This window comes from Myotis daubentonii, chromosome 19 (genome assembly GCF_963259705.1).
Source record: "Myotis daubentonii chromosome 19, mMyoDau2.1, whole genome shotgun sequence".
Classification (NCBI taxonomy): Eukaryota; Metazoa; Chordata; class Mammalia; order Chiroptera; family Vespertilionidae; genus Myotis; species Myotis daubentonii.
Genome location: NC_081858.1, coordinates 20,502,692 through 20,517,164, shown reverse-complemented (window position 1 = coordinate 20,517,164; position 14,473 = coordinate 20,502,692). Strand labels below are relative to the sequence as shown.

Sequence of the window (14,473 nt, the reverse complement as noted above, 5' to 3'; positions counted from 1 at the left end):
GGCAAATAGCACTGAGCTGTCTCCCAGCGGAAGCCCCACCTGGTAGTCAGGGGACAGCAGATGAGCAGCCATGTTGGAACTGAGCCCACGAGCTTGCTTACCTGCTGCAGATTCCACAGCTGTGTAACTTACCACCCTCTTCTCACCGCTCCCTGACTGGGCAGTGAGCTTCACTCTAAAAGGAGAATTGAGACCTGCCTCCCGGCATTGCTCTGGATTTTGTTTTACAGCTAATCAAACAGGCATTGACCAAGAAGCTGAGTTCCCTGGAGCAACCGAGTGACACCTTGACCTTCTGAGGCTACAGATGGAGCACGGCAGAGCCCCTGGTGAAGAATCATTGACAGGGTTTAACCAGGGCCGTTTTTAGCAGCCTGGGACTCAGGAATGTCATGTCGTCATGTGAGAAAGAACTGTGGATTATAGGGAAAGGAGGCTAAAGAGAACAAGGATAAAAAGATGAAAGAAGGGAGGAGAAAAGGTCAGAGCAGAGCCAAAGGGACCAGAAAAACAACACTGAAAAAAGGCAAAGCTCAAATGCATCCTGACAACATCTGTTTCTTTTGTGTCCTCGCCTCAGCGTGAGGTTTCATAAGTGAGGCTGCAGACTGGGCCGGGCAGCGGTTCGCAATCCTGCCCCCAGGGGACACTTGTCAATGTATGGAGACATTTTTGGTTGCCACAGCTGGGAGGTGGGTGCTACTGGCATCTGGTGAACAGAAGTCAGAGACACTGTAAATACCATATACCAGACAGCCCCCTAAACAAGATTACCCAGCCCCCAATGTCAACTGCACCCAGGCTGAGAAACTGGGGCTGCAGAGGAAAGGCAGGATTCAGAGATGCTGAGCCAACTGGGCCCTCTCCAAATTGGGTGGACACAGCATTCCTGGCTTCCTCTGACCCATTGACACTGCCTCTCCATGAAATATGCCACTCTGTCTTCCAGCACCAAGGAAAGCAATGACCACAGTTAGGAGATATAGAAGGGCTGCCTAAGGAATGTCAAAGGGATGGGCAGCATGTTGGAACAAGAAATGGTGTTCTGTAAAAAAAAATCAGGGTGGCAGAGGAGCAATATCCTATCTAATAAAGATGGAATATGCAAATTAACTGTAACTTCACAACAGAGATGGCGGCGTCCATAGCCAGTAAGGAGGGAATATGCAAATTGATGCTACAAGGTGAGAGGTGGAAAGGTGGCTCAGGCAGCCAGGGGAAGGAAGGCCTATTCTTGCACGAATCTTCATGCATCGGGTCTCTAGTGTAGAGATAAAAGAACGTGAAGGGAAATGATGAAAGCATGGCCAAAGGAATGGAGACGGTAGACGTAAGTTTAGGAGGGAGAGGCAATGGGCAGGAAGATGAAGAAGCCCTATTGGGCACACGATGTGCTTATGAGGGAGAACACCAGTGTATCTACAGGGCATCCATCAGAGAGGTGAGGCAATGAGATTGGCATTCTGTGAAACATGAATAAAGTAAGGAGAAAACAGAACAGTTCTAGGCAAAAGTAAGAGGAGGAAAAAAATCATAGAAATAATGCATAAGGCAAGTTTGGGATGAGAAGGGCCTAGAGAATTGAGAAATCAAGGGAGCCAGGAGCTTCCGTGGGAAGGCACACAGATGATAACATCAGTCTTCACACAGGAACTGAGCTGGACACAGTTTGAGAGCTAACAATGGCCCTGTCAGGTCTATTCAGCAGCTCACATCTAGACGTCGTCGTGGGTGGACTGGCGGCAGAGAGACAGTGAAGCCAGGGACACATGTGAGAGCAAGGCTTCAGGCAGAGAGCACCAGAGCTGTGTTCCAGCCCCTCCTTGGCTTGAGTTCAAAGCCAAACCTTCAAAGACTATTTTCTCCAGATTCCGCACTTGAGGAGAGTCCTGGACAGTAACTACATCAGCTCCTACTCTCTGTGCCAGGCGCCAGGCTAGGCCCTCAGCAGGCACAGATGATGCAAGTTGGACGTGTTGGTTAGTAAGTGTGACACAAAGGGTCTGCACATCCCAGTAAGAGGAGGGAAGAGAGCTGCCTTTGGTAAGAGCTCTGGACCAGGGCCAGGGTGGTTGGTGGGGATCATATGGACTCTGAAGCCAGCCGGCCATGTGACCTCAGGCCGGTCACTTCACCTCCTCCACATGTAAGCTTCCTGGTTTGCAAATGGACAAGAAAAATGGGACCAGATCAATTTCAGGGTGGTTTGCTTTTTTTCTGGAACTAATATTAAATGGTGCCTATGTATAAGGTTGGTAAATGTTCTCACTTTTTCAATTGTTTTGCTTGGTAAACATGCCCATTTTCATAATCTATGTAGTATAGTAGGAAAAACTTGCAGCAGATTCATAGACCTCAGGTCAAATCCTCACTGGTCTTGGGCAAATTCCTTAACAAGCTCAACTCAGTTTTCTCAACCAGGAAATGAGGATAATGTTGTCTGCCCTGTAAAATTGTGGGGATTAGAGGCAAGTCATGGGCAGGGCACATGGGACACAGAGCCGACCCTCAGTCAATGGGAGTATCTTCAGCCACAGGCAGTAAGCTCCCAGGACACGGATGTGTTCCAGGAAGAGAGTGAGGCTCACAGGTCCCAGGCTGAAAACATGTTTGACAGCTAATCTCTCAATAGCAGAGGTAAAACAGAGCTACAGCTACTGCTATAGAATTAATATTGCCCCTAAATCTAAGTGTCCTACAAGATACTGCAAGTATTCAGAAAAAAAAGACTTCTTTATCGAACAAGATTGGGGAAACCTTGGGAAAACAGAGATGAAGTGTAGGGCTCTTCAGAATTTTTGATAGGTTTTTCCATAAAATGCATCTCCACAGGAGAAGAGCTCACACTGCTATTTAAACTTATTTGACCAACGTGCTTTTCCTCCCCCAGAAACACGTACTCACCTCTCAGATCTATCGGCGCTACTCTGAACACAATCTCAGAAAAAGGGGTCCATGCAGACACATACCTTGCTTGCTCAGCCATGTCAGCCATGAAAAGACCCAAGAGCCGAGGGTTCTCACCCACCCTTATCAGAGTATCCCAAAGCTGCAAATACTCTTTCTCTCTTTCTTCAACCTGCGATAAACTTCTCGTTCACAGTCACCTACCCACCCACATCTGGAGCCTCCTGGGCTCCCATCCAGCACCCTCCTCCCAGTTTCCTCACAGAAAGCCTTGATCTTTGTGGGCTTTCCTTTCGTGTTTCCTAACCACCACCCAGCTTCTGTTCCCACCCCTCCCAGGAACTCTGCAGTGGATGGTCTGCGACATCCAGGATCGCTGGACCCTGCAGCCAGCCCCGAGCTCAGCTCAATGGTTTGCCTGGGGGTGCGGGTGGGGCAGTATCTAGCTCATCAAAGTAGGAATTTATTGTGTGATGCCTGTCAGAAGTAAATTCAGAAGTAAATGAGAAGTGAGAGCAGGAGCAGCTGATAGGGAGATGAGCAGCTGATAGGGAAATGGGTCTCAGCAGTGATGGTAGATAAATTTCCAATGTTTCATTCAAGACAGGGAACCAATGTTACAACAGAGATGAGGAAAAGACGGTCTGCCAAGCAGAACTGCCACTGGGTGACCAGCCTGGGTAATAGGGAGGGCAGGGCAGGTGAGAGGAGGGAAACGGGGCAGTGTGGGAGGTAAGGTGCCAAGAAGAACTCCCCTTGAAAGGCATTTATTTCATTCAGAAGGTCACTGCCCCCACAATTCCTTGTAGTCTCTCTGCACTGGCAGGAGGGCAGGTGAGGCGAACCCTCAGGCTTACGGGCTTTCATGACACTGTGCCTTGTCAAGGGGGACAGATTCCACACTTGAGGAGAGTACTGGACAATAACTACATCAACTCCTACTCTCTGAGGTCTTTTTCTCTTGGGCAGGGCCAGTGGCAACCTGAGGCCCTGCCCCTCGTCCTAGTCTACTTCTGCCACTGGACTCTCCCTCTTGGAGAAGCAGGCAATTCCAAGCCGAGTAAAACTGTAGTAGACTTGGCCCAGCACAAAACACTTTCACAGACACCATCAAATCAATCAAAACCAAACACGTCCCATCTTACTGAAGCTTTGAAATAGTCCTGAGAGGTAGGAGTGCAGGTCACTGGTCTCCCATTCCCACATCCGAGAACACTGAGACCCAGAAAAATAAAACTTCATATCAAGTCCAATGGCCAATGAGCAGTGGCGTGGAATTGCATGCCTTGCTCTTTCCCCGTGAGCATACTCATCAATCACCACATGGTCATTTTCACATGAGGACAGAATAGTGACCTGGGTTAAGAACATACCCATCTTCTTATTTCTGAAAAGGACAGATTAGGCTCTTCAGGAAGCTTTCCTGAGAACAACCGGAAGAGCTGGGTAATACAGCATTTATATATCTTAAAAACACGATGAAGCTTCCCTTCTCTGATGGAATGACCAGACTCAAAATGAAAGAAAAGACAGAGATCAAGACACAGCTGGCCCCTGCCCTGAGTGCATTTGCTGAGTTAGGCAAAATTCAACCTTAGTTTAACAGCCTCAAAAGGCCAGGGGAAACAGACAGAAAAGTCCAATCCCCTTTTAAAGAGAGGTGTCCAAAAATAATAAAGTGGGGTGTCCAATAGGAATCCTCTCAACAAAAAGTTGAGGCCTCAGAAGGCTGCACTCCCAAGACGAGGGTGAACTGTAAGCTGAACATCCCATCCAAGAAATTGCATTATGGCTTGAATGACAAGGGCTCTTTAGGGAACCAGAAGACTTTAAAGTGGCTCTGAACCCCAAGCATCTTATAGATACAATCCTGACTCATCTCTGAATAAAGGTATTGTAATCCTTGGTCTCAAATTAATTTAATTTTTAAAAGTTTATTTATTTCAGAGAGGAAGGGGGAGAGAGATAAAAACATTAATGATGAGAGAGAATCATCGATTGGCCGCCTCCTACATGCCACCAACTTGGGATGGAGCCCATGGCCTTGGCATTCCCCTGATGGGGAATCGAATCTCATGATTCAGAGGTCAATGCTCATCCACTGAGCAACACCAGATAGGCTCAATTTTTTTTAACAAAATAAACATCATACAGCAAACATAATTAAGGCCTACAAGAAAACAGAATACCAAGAGTGCTACCAGATTCAAATAGACAAAAAAGATAGATAATGGAGCTATGAATCACAGACTATAAAATAACCAGGCTTACTTTATATAGAAATAAAGCACAAACTTAAAAAGAATTCATAGGAAAAAAATTATAAAGTTTAAATTGCACATTTGAGGAAAACAATCAAACTAAGACTTCTTAAAATGAAAAAAAATATATATATAGTAACATTAAAAATACCAATGAAAAGGTTTAAAAGTTGAGATACAGCTAAAGAGAATCAATTAACTGTAAGATAAGTAAGAAAAATATTCAATAAGTAGAATAATGAGACAAAAAATAAAAGAATGAATAAAAGACATAGAAAGAGGAAGTCTAACAAACATTTAATGAGGGATCCCATAATGGAGAAGAGAAAAGGGGATGGGATAGGAGACAATATTTGAAGCCATAATTTCTGAGAATTTTCCAGAATTAATAAAAACATCAACCCATGAATTAAGAATAACAAACCCCAAGCAAATGTTTTTTAAAAAGAACACTAGACCTGGACAAGATCTAGTGAAATTGCAAACAAATCTAAAAACAAACACAGAAAAAGTCTTAAGGAATCAAGGATTGTTGGAGGCGGGGAGAAAGACGGATGCATCTTCCATGGAGACAAGAGTAGGAAGGACAACTGAAGTCAAAAGACCGTCATCACGCTGAAAGAAAATAACTTTCCATTCAAAATTCTCTACTCAAAAATAACACATTTCAGAAATCAGGGCAAAATGAGTCATTTTCGCTAAACAAACAAACAAAAGAGTATGCCACCAGCAGACCTATACTAGAAAAAATCCTACAGAGAAAACTTCAAGCAGGAGAAGAAAAAAATAAATAAATCCCTGACAGAGGTGCGGGGAGGCATGAGCAAAGCGTATGATAAATATGTGCTAGATGAACATTGCACAAAACAATATCTTAAAAATATATCTTTAATTAAATTGTAGGCCAGCAATGGCAAGGAAGTGGGAAGGAGGACAGATCATGTAAAATATTCTGAGATCCCTGGACTGTCAGGGATTGAGGAGGAGATATGGATGGAAATCACCCTTTGAAAGGTTCAAGAAATAATAAATGGAGGGCACAGGTATATGGGCCTTAACCTGTGTCACCACTGCAGGGCTGGGTATTTACATGCATGAGTCCTTTGGGCTCCTGGCTTCTTAGCCTCTGCCTTAATATTTCTATATAGTTTCAAAGGTCATTTCCAGTGTTTCAGAGAAGGGAGATTTTCAGAAGAGAAGAAGAGATTCAAGCAATGACACCGATGACCGAATCCAACTACCTGAAACCAGATGCCAGATCTCTAAGAACTTCATCCTGCCACCAGTCCCCTACGGGGGTCAGGGCTGAGGGAGCAGCCCTCTGTAGCCAGGATAAAGCCTCACCTGCTTCCAGCAGGTGTGGGCCTCCCCACAGAGCAGCTGGGGACAGGTGGTCCCTATCTTCCCCACAGAGTTCCTTGGCCAGCTGGCAGGATGGCTGCATACTCCAAAGAATAGAGTAATTGCCTCCATGAGGGCTGGGGCACCTTCCCAACACAGGTGAGCGCACACACACACACACACACACACACACACACACAAGCACATACACACATCCCCTAGCCCTCAGCCTTGCTCTGTCTCCTATGTTTTATTGCAGTGGCATCTTCCTCCAGGAGGATCATTTACAACAACATGATTGCTTCGCTGAAGCCAGTTCGCAGGGAGCTCCAAGGAGAAAAGACAAGGCGAGGGAGGCACAGGTGTGTACATGGAGATGAACGGACACAGAGACAGGCGGTGTCTGAAGAACTTTCCAGCACAGTGATAACTAGCCAGGGATCCAAACCAGAAGCCTGGGTGCTGCAGCGTGTGTGTATGGAAGCAATGGGGTCAGGCCCCCTCCTTCCTGACACCTGAAGTAGATGGTGTGACCCCTGGGAGTGCAGCCCCCCTTCTGGGCACCCCCACCCAGCTGAGGCAGACACATAGGACGGGTGTGATTGGCAAAGGAGTGGCGGAAAAGCTTGCATAGCAGCAGCTGAAAGTTTCTGTGTTTGGCGCCGGGCAAATGTGCCCTCCTGGCATCTATGGGCGCATGGAATGTCCCGAATTCAGGAGAAAATGCTCTGTTTGGACCTGATGCCTGGTGGACCACTGAGGGTCACCAGCTTGAGAGAATGGGCATTGCAGAGGCCAGGGCATATCTAGGACCTGGGCAGGAAACCAGACAAACACACAAAGGACACTTCCCAGGGTCACGGCAGTGCTGCGGGGGACCAGGTGCTGAGCAAGGCCAGGGCCACGGGGCCTCCTCTCCCTTGGGAACACCACAGGCAGTTTCCTTGTTCAGGCAGCTTCCTGGTGCTCAGATGAAAGGCCATTTTAAATAACAGTCATGTCTTAGAACAAGGGGAGAAGAGAGAAAGAAAAAAAAAAAACTCAAGGGCTCTAGCACTGCCACGGTTTTAAATTATAGTGCAGGAGGATAAAAATAAAAGAGAGAGAGAGAGGAAGACCGAGCAAGGGGGAAAAATTGCCATTGTTTTATGAAGCAGATGGGAAAGTTCAGGGGATCAGAAAAAGACTATTATTATCTAAACTCTCCAGTGACAAGCCAGGAGAAGGATGGAGAGTTTTCCCCCTCTCTCCCTGAGCATGGGCCACCGGTGGAATTCAGGAATTCATTCTGAATGCAGCCCAAGGACGGGGGCTCTGACAAACAGGGCAGAATTAAAGACCCGGCAGGCCCGCACATTTTCAGAACACTTTCTCCTAATTTCCCCGTTTTCTCCCACGTGTAGATGCTCTGGGCTGTGACCCTTTAGTGCCATTTCAGGCCTGTCTCCCTGGGGCCTGCGGAGAGAAGATGAAGTTCCTGGATGATCCCAGGAATTAAGAGCCAAAGGACCTTTGTGAGAGATTAAGAGTTTCAGATGTAAGGTTAAAGCTCTGTGGGGTAGGAAGTGACAGCTAAGTTTCCAGCTCCAATAAAGGAAAGGCAGCAGATAACAGAATAGGAGGGAGATAGAGATAGAGATGAGATAGAGATAGAGGTAGAGGTAGAGAGAGAGAGAGAGAGAGAGAGAGAGAGAGAGAGAGAATTAGAGATAGAGTTAGAGAGAGAGAGAGAGAGAGAGAGAGAGAGAGAGAGAGAGAGAGAGACCACACCTGTGCAGAGGTTCCTCTTAGGTTCAGAATTAGGCTCTGATCACCTGGGGGCCCAGCTCCTCCCAGAAGACCGTGCCCACCTGCTCTTGGCGATATTTTCCTTCTGAATCTGAGAACAATTTCAATCTGAACCATTAATTAATCTTGCACTTTCTTATGTACATTTTTCTTACTCATCCACTCCCATAAAAATTTATTGAAAAGAAGAGCTATTTATTAAATAAAAGGGAACTGACATGATTGAGAACTTTTTTAAGTTTGATTTTATTGTTGACAGTTTTTTTACAGATGTCCTCTACTTTCCCCCCTACTTCCCCCTCCACCCGGCCCCTGGCCCCCTCAGGCCTTCACCACACTATTGTCTGTGTTTATGTTCAGTATCTTTCTAAGTTTTTTATTGCATATATTTCCTCCCTGATTTTTTACCAGCTGCCCTCTAAGGACGCTGATGATCTCCATTTTAGAGATGAGAGGATGGATGAAGTAGTTATGTGATTCAGCCAGCCTCATAGCCCATACGTTAGAGAGACCGAAACCCAGATCGGTCTAAGTCAGCTGTGGGCAAACTACGGCCCGCGGGCCGGATCCGGCCCGTTTGAAATGAATAAAACTATTGAAAAAAAAAGACCGTACCCTTTTATGTAATGATGTTTACTTTGACTTTATATTAGTTCACACAAACACTCCATCCATGCTTTTGTTCCGGCCCTCCGGTCCAGTTTAAGAACCCATTGTGGGCCTCGAGTCAAAAAGTTTGCCCACCCCTGGTCTAAGTACAGCACCTGTGCTTCTGGCTCTGGGCTGGAGTCTGCTGAGAGGTGGGCATCCCATAGACCCTGTCCTGAGAAAACCCACAGGCTCCTGAGGGAGCCGGGGGTGCGGATAGATGGCCAACCGCCCTGTGACGGATGCTGAAGCTGAGGGGTGCGCCTCCAGCCGGAGCTCATGGGGAGTCCAGCAGGAGGGGTGGTGATTCTGGGGTGAAATAGGGGCCAACGAAGCATTCCCAAAGAGGGTTCCAGGGTAGAGGGAAGCAAAAAGGGAAAAAATGGGAGACATCGGTAATACTGTCAACGGTAACATTTAAAAATAAGTAAAATGACTGCATCCCAAACTATATTCAATCTAATATTTGATCTTTTGATTAATGCATTTATTTGATTTTGATGATTACAGTGTTTTCTGTTTGCCATGTAAAATAAAATTGCATTCAGTTTAAAAGGGGCCTTTCATGGGACTCTAGGAGGACTGAAGGTGAGCATGAGGTTGGGGGAGGGCAGGGAGGATGGGATGGTGTTCGGGCAGAGGGAGCAGCATCTGCAGAGACATGAAGAGCATGTCTGCAGAACAGCAGTGAACAAGGGCTGGATGGAGCCGGGCTCGGACGGCTCCTGGGTGAGGCATCCGCCAAGCTGGACTGAGCTCCAGGTCTGCAGAGCCATAAGGTGAGCAGGGGTATGATTGGTGTGAGGAGGAATGGGCTAGCTACACAGATTCCACGTGGACACGTTTAGGTTTTCCTTGGGATATTATTCACCTTTGATCACTGTACCATCTTTGCCCATCTCATTGTCTGCTTCTTCTCTTAATGTACTACTCCCAGTGGGTATGTGTTTAAAAAAAATAAAAAAGGTCAATATCCAAAGAAAAACAACTGGACACATAAGAGAGGGAGTCAGAAGACTGGGGAGGAGGCGGGGCCCAAGCCCAAATCAGAATATGGCTGTTTTCTTCTTGTCCCACCAGGACTTCCACTCTGGGATCTCAGAGACATCATGTGACCTTGTGACTATGCTGTAGCCTTGGCCACAGTGAGGGAAGCTGCCCTCCCTGAGCTGTTGTGAGCTGTAACTCTAAACAGCAAGAATGGAGTGAACGCTCGACTTTATATGTACGATTACGTATATATAGGCACCAATGTGCACATTCTCTCTCTCTCTCTCTCTCTCTCTCTCTCTCTCTCTCTCTCTCTCCTCACCTCCCTCTCTCTGTGCCAGCTGGGCTTGGAGGAGTGCCTGCCTGGGTAGGAGGTGTAGGCTGGGCCCCTGGTCTGGCTTCCAAGCTGGTGCCTTCCTAGGATTCCCCCGCAGGGCACAACCAGCTTTGTGCTCCCACTTGCTAAGGAGGCTGAGGGCCTGAGGCTATGAGACTCCACTGGCCGCCTCAGTCTTCCTCTTTGCCTCTCCTTCCCTCCAGCCCGGGGCAGCTATTACATCAAACTCTTCCAGGATGGGCACCTGGCCCACGGGGAGGAAAGGACCTAGTGCAACAGCTGGGATGACTAAGTACCGCCAGCTTCCAGGAGTCCTTCATGTGCTCCTCATCCCGCCCCTGCACCCCTGCTTTGCAAGGGACAGGGGTCGGGCCCTGAAACACACAACCCTGTAACCACTAGGAGACAGATTGGGAAAATAGGAGCAGCTGGAAGAGCACAGGTAGTGGCCAGAGAGAGAGGAGACGTGAGTGCTGGGGGGCGAACCACTCCCTGTGGGCAGCAGGCAACCTGTGCTCTTCGGGCCGAGCCCCGTGCCACTCCTGCCCACGCCAAGCCCGCAGGCCATCAGACAGAAACGCTTTCCTGTTTGCTGTCGCCACGCCTCCCCCGTGCTCTCTCCTCACCGCTTTATTGATGTGTCTAAAAAGGCGCGCACGAAACGCTTGCTTGCTCTTTCTAATATTATGCCTGTCAACCAGCCGCCTCCGTGCCCTCTCCACGCAGGCGGCTCTCCCCTCTGCGGCCCCCTCCTTCCTGCCGCTCTGCCTCCTCACCCCTGCCCCGCACTTCCTCTTCGCCTTCTCCTCTTCTCTGCACTTGAACCTCCCATGCCCTTTCACCTCCTGTCTGATGGCTTTCCATGGACCCCGAGGTGCACGCTCTCCATTATTTCTCACCCATCAGCCGCCTCTAGAACATGTTTCCTCTCTCCTCCACCACAGCTCCAGGAGGCAGCCATCGAACCCCAGGCAACAGGCCACGCTGCTTCCCAGCTAGGGTCCCCCAAAGCCCAGCCAGCCAGCAAGCCTCTTGTCCTGGGCCAGACCTGGGAGGGGCCCTACATCGCCCTAATCCCGCCCGCAGCCAGGGCTCCAGTGCACTTAATATTCACGACAGATAGAACATTTCACGGCGAATTGGACGCACATTCAACTGGAAATGAAAATTTTATGACTGTTCTCACTCGGAGCTGCAGATTACACCAGCTGAGAAAACACGGCGCAGACGTACAACCTGTGAACTGTAAAGTATATTAATAATGAAACCACAGCCTGGGAAATGAAGGCTTTATTCTGTTTATATTCTGCTCCATTAATAGAAGGCACTTCAGCTAGCTCCGCCCCATTAGCCAGCAATCTGTGCAGCGGAGGGCCGGGCTGGGAAGCAGGGGTGGGGGGCACTGGGGGTGCTGCTCCTGCCCCTCCTCCCCCCAGGCTGTGGTCGCAGGACTCCAAGAGTCACAGGTGTCCTCGGAGCTGCAGCCCTTAGCCTGTGCGCCTGGGCTGTGGATGTACTCCCAACGTATAGAGAGGCCGAGTGTGGTTTAAGTCAGAAGGAAACGTGACCTTATCAAAACAGCAAGGTTGTAAAGAGACCATCACCACTCCACCCAGAAACAGCAGGTCAACTAGAGCCCCCGGCCACAGCGAGGGTCTTACAGGGGGCACAGCCTCTCCACCCACAGCACCTGGGGCAGACATTTCAAATGCAGATCTCTGCACCCCATCCCTGAATCAAGCAGTCGATCCATAGCATTATTAACAAGCTGTCCGACTTCATAAAACTCCAGATGAAATAATAACATCGCCTTACCCCTCAGCTGCCTTCAATATCCAGCCATCAATCAAAACCTGTGGTCAGAGACATCACCCCTCACGCCTTCCAGTCTTGCTGGTGCTGCCTGAGACAGGTACCGGGCTGTACGCAGGGGCACGCAGGGGAAGAGAGGCATGGGGCATGGCGACTGGGTGTCCCTCTGGTCTGCAAGGGGCACGGATGGCCGGCGGCCGCCTCAGCGCACCTGCTGCAGGTGTGGCGGGAGCCCCAGCCCTGCGTGGCCCGGGCCCGTTTCTCTCCCTGTCAGCCCAGCCGGCGATGATTTACTCATCTGCAGTGTAATTAGTGACAACTGGAAGGAATTCAGGACGGTGATGAGCCCATCGTGGGAGCCCTGGAGAAAGGATGGCAGATGGCAGAGACAAAAATGAACCGGGGACCCTGTGGTGAGGGAGGGGCTGGCCCCTGGCAGCCTCCTTGCTCCACATCTCCTGCCTCTGCTCTGGGCCTGGGAGGGCTCTGGGACACGCGGCGAGGCTGGAGGTTTGCATCCTGATAGGCCAACCTCACATCACCGCATCCCCCCGCCCCCACTATTGGGCAAGAGCCTCCCACTTCCTTGACCCTTCAGGCTCCTTGGATTCGCCAGTGGCCCGTGGATGATCAAAAAGTTAGGCAGATGGTCCGCTCTGGCGGTGGTCAACACACACTGTCCTAGGGGGCTTGGGTACACTGGAAGGTCACCTTGCTCTGTGTCCTGCTTTCAGCTGGACCAGACCGAGCCAGCAAAGAAAATGAGGGGCAGCTCCTGGGCTCCCATAGGCAGCCCAGGGGGAGGGAGAAGGCTGGGGGTCTCCCCGGGATGGCTTCGGGAAATTGTGCACCAGGAAGGCCGTGTTTCCCGCAGCGATGCTGTCATGGAGGCCAGCCTTGCCGAGGACTGTTAGCAAGTGCAAGGCGAGGAAGGGACCGGCTGGCCCACACAGACACAGTGAATGCTGTCACCTTCCTCTAATCACGCCACATTGCCCCAGTGCATTCGATAAACACTTGTTGACTGGCGGATTCATCTCTACTTGAACCACATAGGGTTGAACTCATATTCTTTTTTAAAAATATTTTATTGATTTTTTACAGAGAGGAAGGGAGAGGGATAGTTAGAAACATCGATGGGAGAGAAACTTTGATCAGCTGTCTCCTGCACGCCCCCTACTGGGGATGTTCCTGCAACCAAGGTACATGCCCTTGACCGGAATCGAACCTGGGACCTTTTAGTCCGCAAGCTGATGCTCTATCCACTGAGCCAAACCAGTGAGGGCTCATATTCTTTTTAAACCTAAGTTCTCTGAGACAATCAGGGCCTACCAATTCTTACTGAGTTCTCTTGGAAAGTTTCTCTCCTCCAGATGTGCTCTGAGACCTGCCCAAGGCTCCCAGGGCCGACATACTGGGAAGGGCTGCTCCTGCACACAGGGAAATGGAATCACCGAGAAGGGAGGTGCCAGCCCCCTTAAGGTAGAAACTGTGGCAAAAGAGATGGTGAGCCAGGCTTTTATACCTAGAGCAGTGGTTCTCAACCTTGGCTGCACATTAGAATCACCTGGGAATCTTTAAAATCCTGATTTCTGGGCCTCATCCTCCGGAAATTCTGTTTCTTTGTTATGGGGTGGGGCCACAACATTAGTAACAAAGAAACAGAATTTCCGGAGGATGAGGCCCAGAAATCAGGATTTTAAAAAGATTCCCAGGTGATTCTAATGTGCAGCCAAGGTTGAGAACCACTGACCTACAGCCAAGAACTCTGTAGCCTGTCCTTAAAGGTTAGGGGCAAAAATGGGTTCTTCTGGAAACTCAGCCGGTGTCTGAAGTCTGATTGCTGGAAACACACCCTGGTGTGTCTTCAAATACAGCTGCGCCCCCTCAGCCCCCCCTCCCAGGACCCCAGTGAGCACTGCCCCAGGTATGCACAGCACATCATGGAAGCTAAAAGGAGCCTGGTTCTTACAGCGAACCGTCCTGATGGTGACAGAATGGGGACGCATTTCCAAGCTCAAAATTCTATAATAATACCTCGGGGGAGACATTGGCAAAGTTGGCCAAAATATAATTCGTTTGCGCAGCTATTAGAGGCTGATAAAAGGGTTTAATCTGTGGACTGATCTCAGGAATCTCAGATACTCGGTAGCTGCTCTGGCTTTCCGTTCAAAGGGTGGTTACTTGGGCCACAGCAAAGCCACCTCCGCCCCACACAGCCTGAGCCCTGGCAGGCACCTGGGCGGAGCAAGCAGAGTGGGTTTCTCTGCTCTTTTGGTGAGCAGTAAAGAGGAAAGACAAGTGAAATGCCCATATGACTTCCTCTTCTATCTTTGCTATTTTTTCTTCTCCCACTTGCTCCTGCCCTCCCCCTCTTTTAAACAAAGGA

At 49.1% G+C, this 14,473-nt stretch overlaps 1 protein-coding gene across 4 annotated transcripts in view; it reads right to left on the bottom strand.

Annotated features, from left to right (window-relative positions):
* The window catches only part of NTM (neurotrimin), an 858,055-nt gene that overhangs the window by 70,174 nt on the left and 773,408 nt on the right, over nucleotides 1–14,473 (bottom strand). The window lies entirely within an intron of this gene.